Source organism: Dipodomys spectabilis, unplaced genomic scaffold (assembly GCF_019054845.1).
Source record: "Dipodomys spectabilis isolate Male_0828 unplaced genomic scaffold, ASM1905484v1 ptg000175l, whole genome shotgun sequence".
Taxonomy (NCBI): domain Eukaryota; kingdom Metazoa; phylum Chordata; class Mammalia; order Rodentia; family Heteromyidae; genus Dipodomys; species Dipodomys spectabilis.
In genome coordinates this window covers 20,019,899-20,030,951 of record NW_024870852.1, presented here as the reverse complement: position 1 = coordinate 20,030,951, position 11,053 = coordinate 20,019,899, and positions in this window count along the sequence as shown.

Below are 11,053 nucleotides of genomic sequence, written 5' to 3'. Positions count from 1 at the left end.
GTTGGGGCTCAGAGAAGGGACACTGTTTACCCAAAGCCATATTGCTAGTGAGTGATAGAGGTGAATTCCAACCCAAGGGCAGACTCTACACATCACCTCTTCCCTTCCAGATAAAATGCACAGGAGATTACACTTTATACACTGTATGTAAATCTGTGTGTGTGTGTGTGTGTGTGTGTGTGTGTGTGTGTGTGTGTGTGTGTGTGTGTGTGTGTGCTGGGACTTGAATCAGTGCTTCACCCTCTTGCTTAGCTTTTTGTGCTCAAGGCTGGTGCACTACCATTTGAACCACACCTCCCCTTCTGTTTTTTTTTTTTGTTATGAATTGGAAATAAGAGGTTATTAGATGTATCTGCCTGGACTAAATTCCAATTGTGACTCTTAGATCTCAGCCTCCTGAGTAACTAGGATTGATTACAAGCATGAGCCACAGGTCCCTAGCAAGGAATTACTTTAGAAATGGCATCCAGCCATGACCAGTCTGAATAGGTAAGAGTTCAAGCAGAAACATATTTGAAGTAAAAGACGAAGCCATTTGTATATCTGGAACATTCCAGGTAGAACTAAGTCTGGTGCAAAAGCCTGAGGCAGGAATGAGATCGGGAGAGTCACTGGGTCTCGAGGAGCAGCTCGATGGGGCAGGAACTTCGTGGGCACTGGGAAGCATGGCGGCCGAGGCCACCAGCCCATACCCAACAATGTCCAGCATACAATTCCATATCAATGTACAGTGCCCCTGGGAGAGGAACAGAGGGAGGAGGGAGGGAGTTATATAGGAGAAAGCAGATTGATTGACTGATTTGTTCATTCACCATGTGTGTGCAGCTGCAACTCTTGAACTTTAGTGCTTGCTTTATGACTGGTATTGCTAGGTTGTGGGGCACACATTACAATGTAACAGAAATGCTCTAAACTATCCAGGAAACTGGTGGCTCACACTTGTAATCCTAGCTACTCAGGAGGCTGAGTTCTGAGGATCATGGTTCGAAGCCAGACAGGGTGGGATTTTTCATGAGACTTTTTTTTTTTGCCAGTCATGGGGCCTGAACTCTGGGCCTGGGCACTGTCCCTCAGCTCTTCTGCTCAAGGGTAGTGCTTTACCACTTGGGCCACAGCACCACTTCCAGCTTTTTCTGCTTATGTGGTGCTGAGGAATTGAACCCAGGGCCTCATGCATGCAAGGCAAGCACTCTACCACTGAGCTACCTTCCCAGCCCCCTTCATGAGACTCTTATCTAGAAGTAGAGCTATAGCTGTAGTGGTAGCGTGGTAGCTAGCCTTGAGCAAAAAAGCACAGGGACAGTGCCCAGGCAATGAGTTCAAGCCCTATGACTCTCTCTCTCTCTCTCTCTCACACACACACACACACACACACACACACACACACACACACACACAAAGACCTGAACTATATAAAATTCAGATGGGAATTCAATGTGGTCTCAGGGGAAGATGTCTCTGAGGAAGGAGCATTTCAACCGAGTCCTGGGCAGGGATATGCTCAGCAGAGGAGATGGCCTGATTCTGCCAGGCTGTCATCAAATGCTGGTTTACAATGATTGAAGGAGAGAATAGAGGCCTCAGGCATGGGAGGTGAGTAACCACAGATGCACAGTCAAATGGCAGAGTCCGTCTTCAGTCTTTTTCTGTTGTTGTTTTTCCTACATTGGAGTTTGACCCCAGGGGCTGATAGGCAAGCTCTCTACCTTTGAACAACACTCTAGTTTCTGTTTTGGCTTCACTACTTAGAACCTTTCTACTGTACTGACAACTCTTGCTGTTTATAAACTGCAGATTTCAGTTTCTGCGGCATCTGGAACACAGGCTCATGCCTCCTCCTTGATGAGGGGCAGAGAACGCAAGGAGGATAAGGAAAGCTCAAAGAATGACTGGTTCCCAGTGTTCCCTAGTTTTCATTCTGCTCTGGGAGCTGTGACATGTGAACCATACAGCACTATGCCTACCCCCAAGTAAGTACCCACATGATGTCTCTGTCACGCCTCAGAGCCAGTAAGGTGTTGTGAACAAAGTCCAGGACTTGGAACCAATGGATCAAGATTTTAGGAAATGTGTGTGTGTGTGTGTGTGTGTGTGTGTGTGTGTGTGTGTGTGTGTGTGTGTCTAAGTGCTGAGACTTGCATTCAGGGCCATGAGTTTGCTAGGCTGGCATTCTACTACTTGAGTCATGCCTCTAGTTCTACTTTTTTTTTTGCTGGAGATAAAGCCTCACAGGCTTTCCTATTGGAACTGGTTTAGAACTTCAATCCTCCAGATCTTAGCCTGCTGAGTAGCTAGTATTATATGCATAAACTATCAGCAGGATTTGCTGTTTTGCTTTGTTTTGAGACACAATCTCAGGCTGGCCTCAAACTTGCTGTCCTCCAGCCTTTGGCTCCTGAGTGCTGGGAGAAATTGGGGCTTTCATGAAGCTTTTGTCAGCTGGATGATGAACTCCACCTCTCTGAACTTCAGTTTCCTCAACTGTAAGATGGTGTTGGCAGACCAGTCCTGGCTGTTCCTGGGGCTATTTGTGGTGTGTTTAAATGCAATAACATAGACAAACTTTGTTTTAAAAGTGACATAGCAAGTTTTAAATGGTTAGAATTGTTTGTGTTTGTGTCTTTCTCCTATTGCTGGACTAGAGGAAGTGTGAGATTAGTGTGTAGGAAGCTCACAGTGATACATTTCTCTCACTCTCTCTTTCTCTTTCTCTTCCTCCCTCCTTCCCTTCCTTCCTATTTTCCCTCCCTCCCTTCTTTTTGTGGCAGCTCAAAGCAGGTCTCTCTCCCTGTTTTAAATGAGAAAGAATATAGGTATTGGACACAGGGAATTTGGCAGGAGAATGAAGTAGGGGCCACACCCTGACTTCACCCACCTGCTCCTTACACTTGCCCTGTCACTGCCACCACGTCTTCAGGAGGGACATTTTGTTTTGGGGGGGGGGGGTCGGTCATGGGGCTTGAATTCTGGGCCTGGGCGCTGTCCCTGTGCTCTTCAGCTCAAGGAGAGCGCTCTACCACTTGAGCCACAGCGCCACTCCAGTTTTCTAGTGGTTTATTGGAGATAAGAGTCTCACCGACTTTCCTGCCCGGATTGGCTTTGAACCGTGATCCTCAGATCTCAGCCTTCTGAGTAGCTAGGATTACAGGCATGAGCCACCAGCGCCCGGCTAGGAGGGACATTTTTTTAACCTTTGTTTTTCTCTCCTCCCTTATCCTTTGGAGGATACCTCAAAAGTGATTTTGTGGGGGAGAACAAGAATCTGGGCTATAAGCTCAGGGGGACAGAATGGGAATATAGACAAAAACTAAACCTGATTGAATCCTGTGTCAGTTAGCTTTTGCTGCATAACAAATGGCCCCTCAGATCTCAATCGCAAACAGTAATCAAAGGTGTATAAGTCAGCGCTGGGGTAGCTTTGTTACAGATGTGTTGCCATTTCTTCTCGCTCAGCCTGTTCTTTCATCTGTAAAATAAGAAGTAATATCATTGACTTCATGGGGCCAGGATGAGAAAGTGAACAAGTATTCCTTTTTGCTTAAACATACCCTCTGCTCAAGTATGCTGGAAACTACAAGATGAGTGCCCTATTTACCGACTAGAAATGAAGGAAGTAGTCTGGCTTACAGTGTTGTAAGATGAATTATCCCAGAAGCCACATTTTGGAAGATGGAACATTGAGTCTTTATTATACAGTTAGCAGGCTATAGGCATCCTGTTGTTAGAAAGGCTTACAGCCCCCCAAATATACATAACACAGCTAGGAAACATGCTAGAGAGGAAAGAATGAACAAAAACAAAACCAACAATACCAACAATCCAATTCAGCTCCAATGGAGAGCTGAATTGGGACACTATGATGACTGGAGACGAGCCAGGAGACAGGACGTAGGACAGGATCACGGAGACACATGTGGCATGGCATCCTGGTGGCTGGGCTGGTCCAGACCTAGTAGGTCAGCATGGGGCGGGGGGGAGGGAGCTGAGCCACAGGAAATTCCCAGAAATCTGTCTGGACTGACAGATTCAGTAACCTATCGGCCAAGTGCCCAGCCCTGCCTCCAGGGATCTGGGCATGCCCATCAGCTGGGAGACAGGTGATGGGCAGGGGGCTTTCTTCCTCCAGCATGAAGACAAGATGCCAGATCCTAACATTCACCATGTGGCGCCAATATGGCACCAGCCAGACCTGACCTACTTACTTCAACAGGTGTTCATTTAAAGCTAAATAAATACCACTGGCCAAGCAGATGAGACTGAGAGAACCAGTAAGTCACTAAAGGGAGAAGCATACATCTGGGATAAAGACTAGACACTACCAATAAAGACCATGTGGCGTTAAAGGTCTGGAAATAATAGTATTGCATACCTGTAATCCCAGAATTTGGGAGGCTCAGACAAGAAGATTGTGAGTTCAAGACCAATTTGTGTGACAAGTAAGACCTCTCTCTCTCTCCTTCTCTCTCTCTCTCTCTCTCCCTCTCTCACACACACACCCCACACCAATTTTGCTAGCCTATATAATATCTCAATTCTTTCTATTTTCAGTTGTTTTTTTTCTACATCCTGATAACTCCTAAGTTCTTCTTTCCTTTTGTTTTCTTTTAATTTTTCCTTTTTAAAAACATTGAAGTCTGGGAATGTGGCTTAGTAGTAGATTGCTTGCTTAGCATGCATGAAGCCATGGATTCAATTCCTTAGTACCATATAAATAGAAAAGGCCAAAGCCGGGGCTGGGAAGGTGGCTCAGTGGTAGAGTGCTTGCCTTGCATGCCTGAAGCCCTGGGTTCGATTCCTTAGCACCACATAAGCAAAAAGAAAAAAAAGCCGGAAGTGGTGCTGTGGCTCAAGTGGTAGAGCGCTAGCCTTGAGCTGAAGAGCTGAGGGACAGTGCCCAGGCCCAGAGTTCAGGCCCCACTACCGGACCCCCCCCCCCAAAAAAAAAAGAAAGAAAAGAAAAGAAAAAGCCAAAGCCAGGCGCCAGTGACTCATGCCTATAATCCTAGCTACTCAGGAGGCTGAGATCTGAGGATCATGGTTGAAAGCCAGCCTGGGAAAGAAAAGCCATGAAACTCTTATCTCCAATAAACCACTCAGAAAACCAGAAGTGGTGCTGGCTCAAGTGGTAGAGCACTAACCTTGAGCTGAAGAGCTCAGGGACAGCCCAGAGTTCAAGCCCCATGACCGACAAAAAAATAAAAAGAAAGAAAGAAAAGAAAAGGAAAAAGAAAGGAAGAAAGAAATAAAAGGCTGGAAGTGGTACTGTGGCTCAAGTAGTAGAGTGCTAGCCTTGAGCAAAAGAAGCTCAGTGACAGTACCTAGCCCCTGAGTTCAAGCCCCAGGATGGGAACAAAAACAACAACAAAAGATTGAGCAAAAGTATCACTGTGTAGCCTAGGCCAGCCTCAAATTCTCTATCCTCCAGTCCATCCAATGCTGGGATTAGAGGCCTGCATTACCATATCTGGCTTCTTGCTCCCTCCCTCCCACCTTTTCTTCATTCCTTCTTCCTTTCCTGTTTTTGGTTGTATTGGGTTTGTGCCTGCTTCACCTCCAACTCTTTCCTTTTGCTTAAGGGAATTCGACTGAGGCATTACCATTTCACTACCATTTCAAGACCTGGGCTGGGTCAGAAGAAGATACACATAAAGTTGTCAGCCTTAAGCAGCCTCAAATAGTAGATTCTTAGCATAGATAACTGGTAGGTATTAACTAGGAATTCACCAACTGCTTCAGAGCCAGGACATGGTGGTATATGTTTGTAATTCTAACACTGGGAAGATGGAGGCAGGAGGATGAAGTCCCATGCCATCGAAGCAATATACAATACAACAAACAATAACCATCACCACAAAAACTCTGTCTGTTCATCAGTATTAATCCAAAGGTCTTTCACATACAAAATGTTCATCAAATGTTTGTTGGATAGGTAAGTAACCAAATGAATGAATTAGTATATTTGAGGCTCTAAGGAAAAATATCCCAATGGCATTGATCCAGTTAGACATAAAACAATCTTTTTTTTTCCTTTTTGTTTTATTTTTCCTCTTGCAGGTCCTGGAGATCAAACCTAGGACCTGTTCTACACCAGGCAAGCACCCAACCACTGAGTCACGCCCTCATTCCCAAACACAGATAATTTTTTTGTTGAATGGCAGTCTATGCTAGCAAGGTGCTATGGATATATTCATGAACCAGACATTGTCTCTGTCTCATGAAGCTTTTATCTTGTGGGAGAAACAGATGATAGGCAAGTAAAAGAATAAACTCATGATGACAGGTAAGGGGGAAAAAATGAAGCAAAGCATCCCGAGTAATTGAAAGGGTTATTTTCAGAACTCTTAGAAATACCTCTAGTGGATCCTGACTCACTGTGGTGTGGACTTTGGTTTGCCTGTCTTACAATGGCCATACTGTTAAATTCCACGGATCTGGGAGGATCCTTTGAGCCAGAGCATTTGCAGTTTCTGTGGTTATGCAAGGCAGTAGCTGGACATTCCACAAGGTCTGGAAAGTCTTGGCTGTCATTAGCTGGAACTGGAGAGAGATTTGCATAAAATTTGGAAGAGTGAAACAGTTCAGCATCTCTCAGGGACATGGAGCCCCATGATCCTATCCCCTTATCTATTTTGAAAATTGGGTAGCTATTACCTATTTACTGTGTGTTAAAAGCCACTGGAGAAGGGAATAATGCAGGGTGCTTACAAATCAACAGCTTTTGTTTTTGTTGGTCCTGGGTCTTGAACTTAAGGCCTCAGCACTGTCCCTGAGCTCTTTTGCTCAAGGTTAGTGCTCCACCACTTAGAGCCACAGTGCCACTTCCAGTTTTCTGGTGATTTATTGGAGAGAAGAGTGTCATGAACTTTCCTGCCTGAGCTGGCTTCGAACTGGGATCTTCAGAGCTCAGCCACCTAGTAGCTAGGATTACAGGTATGAGCCACCAGCTCCAGGTAGGTGATATATTTGATGTCAAAACTTGTAACATTTATGTGCAAGATATTGTGGGAAGCACCACACCATCAGCATTCTTACAATGTGAAGAACTATAGTCATTCCCAAAGTGCAAATGAGGTAACTCAGGCACAGAGAGGGTAAAATATCCTCAAATCAAACAGCGAGGATTGCTCTGTGGATTGCAGCCAGGATTGCAGCCCACATTGCTCTGCGAAGTCTGAGCTCTTATCACCTAACATGAGAAAGAAAGGGATGCTGTTAGAAATGGCTCAGGATGTTGGGGTGTTGTGTAGGAATAAGGACACCAACCCAAAAGGGACTTGGCAAGGCAAGGTTTACTTCTGCAGAAGGGTGGGCCATCAGCCAGAAATCTGGTACTCAAGCACACCAGAGCAGGCAGGCTGCTCCCTTTTTAATCCCTGACCCAGCAGGCCCCGCCCCTCTGCTCCCATTGGCTGAGCTCAGGTTCACAGTCTGGGAAAGGATATGGCCTAGCTGGGGTGGCTCAGGCCTGTAATCCTAGCTTACCCAGGAGGATGATATCTGAGGATCGTGGTCCAAAGCCAGCCCAGGCAGTAAAGGCTGTGAGACTCTTATTTCCAATTAGCCACCAGAAAACCAGAAGTGGTAGAGCACTAGACTTGAGCAGAAGAGCTCAGGGAAAGCGCCCAGACCCAGAGTTCAAGCCCCATGACGGAGGGGGGGGAGGGGCGGGAAAGATGTGGCTTGATCAACAAGATTTACTAGGGTTCAAGGAGCTTCTAACAGGATGTCTTTTAAAAGTACAGCAGGCAAAGGATGTACCTAAAATATAATTAACAAGGGCCAAGCCACCTGGCCAAAGCAGGAACTTTTCAGAAAAAACAATTCTCATCAGATTAACAGAAAAGAAACAAACTACTTTGATAGAAAAAAAGGCTTTTCTCACAATGCTTACCCAACAGGGAGAGAAAACAGAACACTAGAAATTTCAGAAGGGGAGATGAAAGCTAGAAGCAGGTGATGGGTTTACGTTTGCAGAAGAGCGTATTTAAAGAGAGGTTGCTAGTATCCCCTTGGGCTTGACCTCACTGTGTGTGCCAGGCACACACCCAGCCTGAGAAGTGAGGTAAAGGAAAATACCTTCACCCCTGTCATAAGCTGGGTTTCAGCTCCTGTTTGTTCTCCATGAGAGAAGACTGCCTGTTAGTGTTGTGGCTCATTTCCATTTGCTTGGTGAGGAGCTAGATGGATGATGTCAAGTGTGTGGCTCACTTGGACTCACTTCAGGCCTAGAAAATAAAGAAAGGCAGGGACATATGCCCCTTGCCTGCAACTTTATTTCATTCTCTTAATGGCTGAGAAAACATTCTCTCTTTTTGCAGACATCTATGTTGACTTTCAAGTTTTCTTCACCTGGCAGTTTCTGGAAGGAGGATTGCAATCAAGAACTTCTGGCTCTAAAAATTATAAAAGTTTTGTTCTGTTTACTGTTTCAGCACCATGCAGGAAATAGATTGAATACTGAAAAATCTTGACTACTGCTTTTTGTGTTCTAAGAATCAAAGGGAAATTCCTCCTACCCCCCCCCCCCAAAAAAAAATAACCCTCTCAGAGAACTTCAACTTTTAGTCAAGTTTTTAATCTTTTGCAGGATCAGGACTTCTTTACAAATCTAAAGAATCTGGGGGCTGAGAAGGTGGCTCAGTGGTAGAGTGCTTGTCTTGCATGCATGAGGCCCTGGGTTCGATTCCTCAGCACCACATAAGAAAAAGAAAAAAGCCAGAAGTGGCACTGTGGCTCAAGTGGTAGAGCACTAGCCTTGAGCTGAAGAGCTGAGGGACAGCACCCAGGCCCAGAATTCAGGCCCCACGACCGGATCCCCCCCCCCCAAAAAAGAATCTGGGGGCTGAGAAGGTGGCTCAGTGGTAGAGTGCTTGTCTTGCATGCATGAGGCCCTGGGTTCCATTCCTCAGCACCACATAAGTAGAAAAAGCCAGAAGTGGCACTGTGGCTCAAGTGGTAGAGTGCTAGCCTTGAACTGAATAGCTGGGGGACAGCGCTTAGGCCCAGAGTTAAAAAAAAAGAATCTGAAGCTGGGCACTCATACCTGTAATCCTAGCTACTCAGGAAGCTGTGATCTGAAGATCAAGGTTCAAAGCCAGCCCAGGTAGGAAAGTCTATGAGACTCTTATCTCCAATGAGATGCCAAAAAAGACCAGAAGTGGAGCTGTGGTTTGAGTGGTAGAGTGCTAGCACTGAGCACAAAAAGCTCAGGGACAGTGCCCAGGCCCTGTGTTCAGTCCTCAGGACTTGTGTGTACATGTGTGCTCACACACACACACACACACATACACAATTTGAAGTCTCTTACCATAGAATACTGTACAGGAATAATGGCTATTATGTGTCCTTTGCAAGGAACCAAAGATAAAACCTCATAAATACATGTATACCTATATTCCAACATCTCTTTAGACAGGTTCTCAGAACTTGGGGAGGGAGAAATTAATTTCTTAATTCCAGAAGGTTGAGATAGTTTTATAGAAATCCTATTAACTGTAAACTGAACGTTTTCATTCTTTGCTGGTTGTATTTTCTCTAAATTATTATTTTAAAACCATGTATTCCTTGGCACAGTCTTTAATTGATAGTTAACACTTTTTACCAGATGGTTAAATAATTACAAAGGTTGTAATTTCAACATATTGTAAATCTGTGTACTTTGTATATACTTAAAAATAAAATGATTATGGCTAGGGTTGTAGCTCAGTGGTAGGTACAGTGTTTGCTTAGCATCCATATGAGCCTGGGTTCTGAGCCAGGCACCAGTGGCTCATGCCTGTGATTCTAGGGATTGAGGAGGCTGAGATCTGAGGATCATGGCTCAAAGCCAGTTTGGGCAGGAAAGTCCATGAGATTCTTACCTCCAAATAACCTCCAGGAAACTGGAAGTGGTGCTGTGGCTCAAAGTGTTAGAGCACTAGTCTTGAGAGTTCAAGTTTTATGGCCAACCAAAAACAAACTAAGAGCCTGGGTTCTAACCCTAGTGCATGTGCACACACATACGAACGCACATGCATGCCTACGCATACACAGAGAGGAGTTATAAGAGTTACATCATTTAAATGTATTCAGTTGAATTAACTATTCTTGAAATTTGATCCTCAACCATTCATTAAAAATAAATACATGAACAGATTCTTCTCTAAGAGTCAGAAAGTTCTACTCCACATTTTACTACAAAGTTTATTATATGTGTGTCTGTGTAAGTGCGCGCACACACATACACACACACACACACACACACACACACACACACACACACAGGCAGGCAGTTCTGGGGACTGAACTCAGGGCCTCAGGCTTGTGAGACAAACGCGCCATCATTTTAACCAGATATTTTTCAGCTAGGGACTCATATTTTTGCCCAAGTTGGCCTTGGACATTAGTCATTTTACCTCCACCTCTCAAGTAGCTGGGACCATAGGTATGCCCCACCATGCTTGGCTTGTTTTTGTAAAGCTAACTTCTGCCCCATGCTGGCCTTGAGTTTTATTTCCTAATCTCCACCTCCTGCACAGTGCCTATTTTATGTTAAGAAGCTTATTGAAGGGTGTTGTGGTTACAACTCAGTGGTACAATGCTTACGCACACCCTGGATTCAGGTTCTAGCACCACATAAGTAAATAATTAAAGGCAAAGAAATTAAGTATTCAGAACTCATTACTTCCTAATTGTCTCACTACACTTTATCATCTACTTGAAGACTGTGTGGTACAAACATTGCTGATTGCCTTCCAACTTCATGACCAGTGACATCTCATTAGTAGCTTGAAATCAACCATGGTGGGAATATTTACACCACAGAAATTGGCAAATGGCACAAATTAGCACCCCCGCATCTCCCCATCTGTTGTCAAACATTAACCAGCACACGGATAGACTACCTGTACACACTGAGAAATTTTCACCTAAAGAACTTGGCTGGCCTGTAATCTTAGTACTTGAGAGGCTGGGGCGGGAAGGTTGGGAATTCAAGGCCAGCCTTGAGTTGGTGGAAACTGAAGGGGTTTTGTTATAGTAATGTGATGACAGCTAACTAAAGTCATGTAGTGAT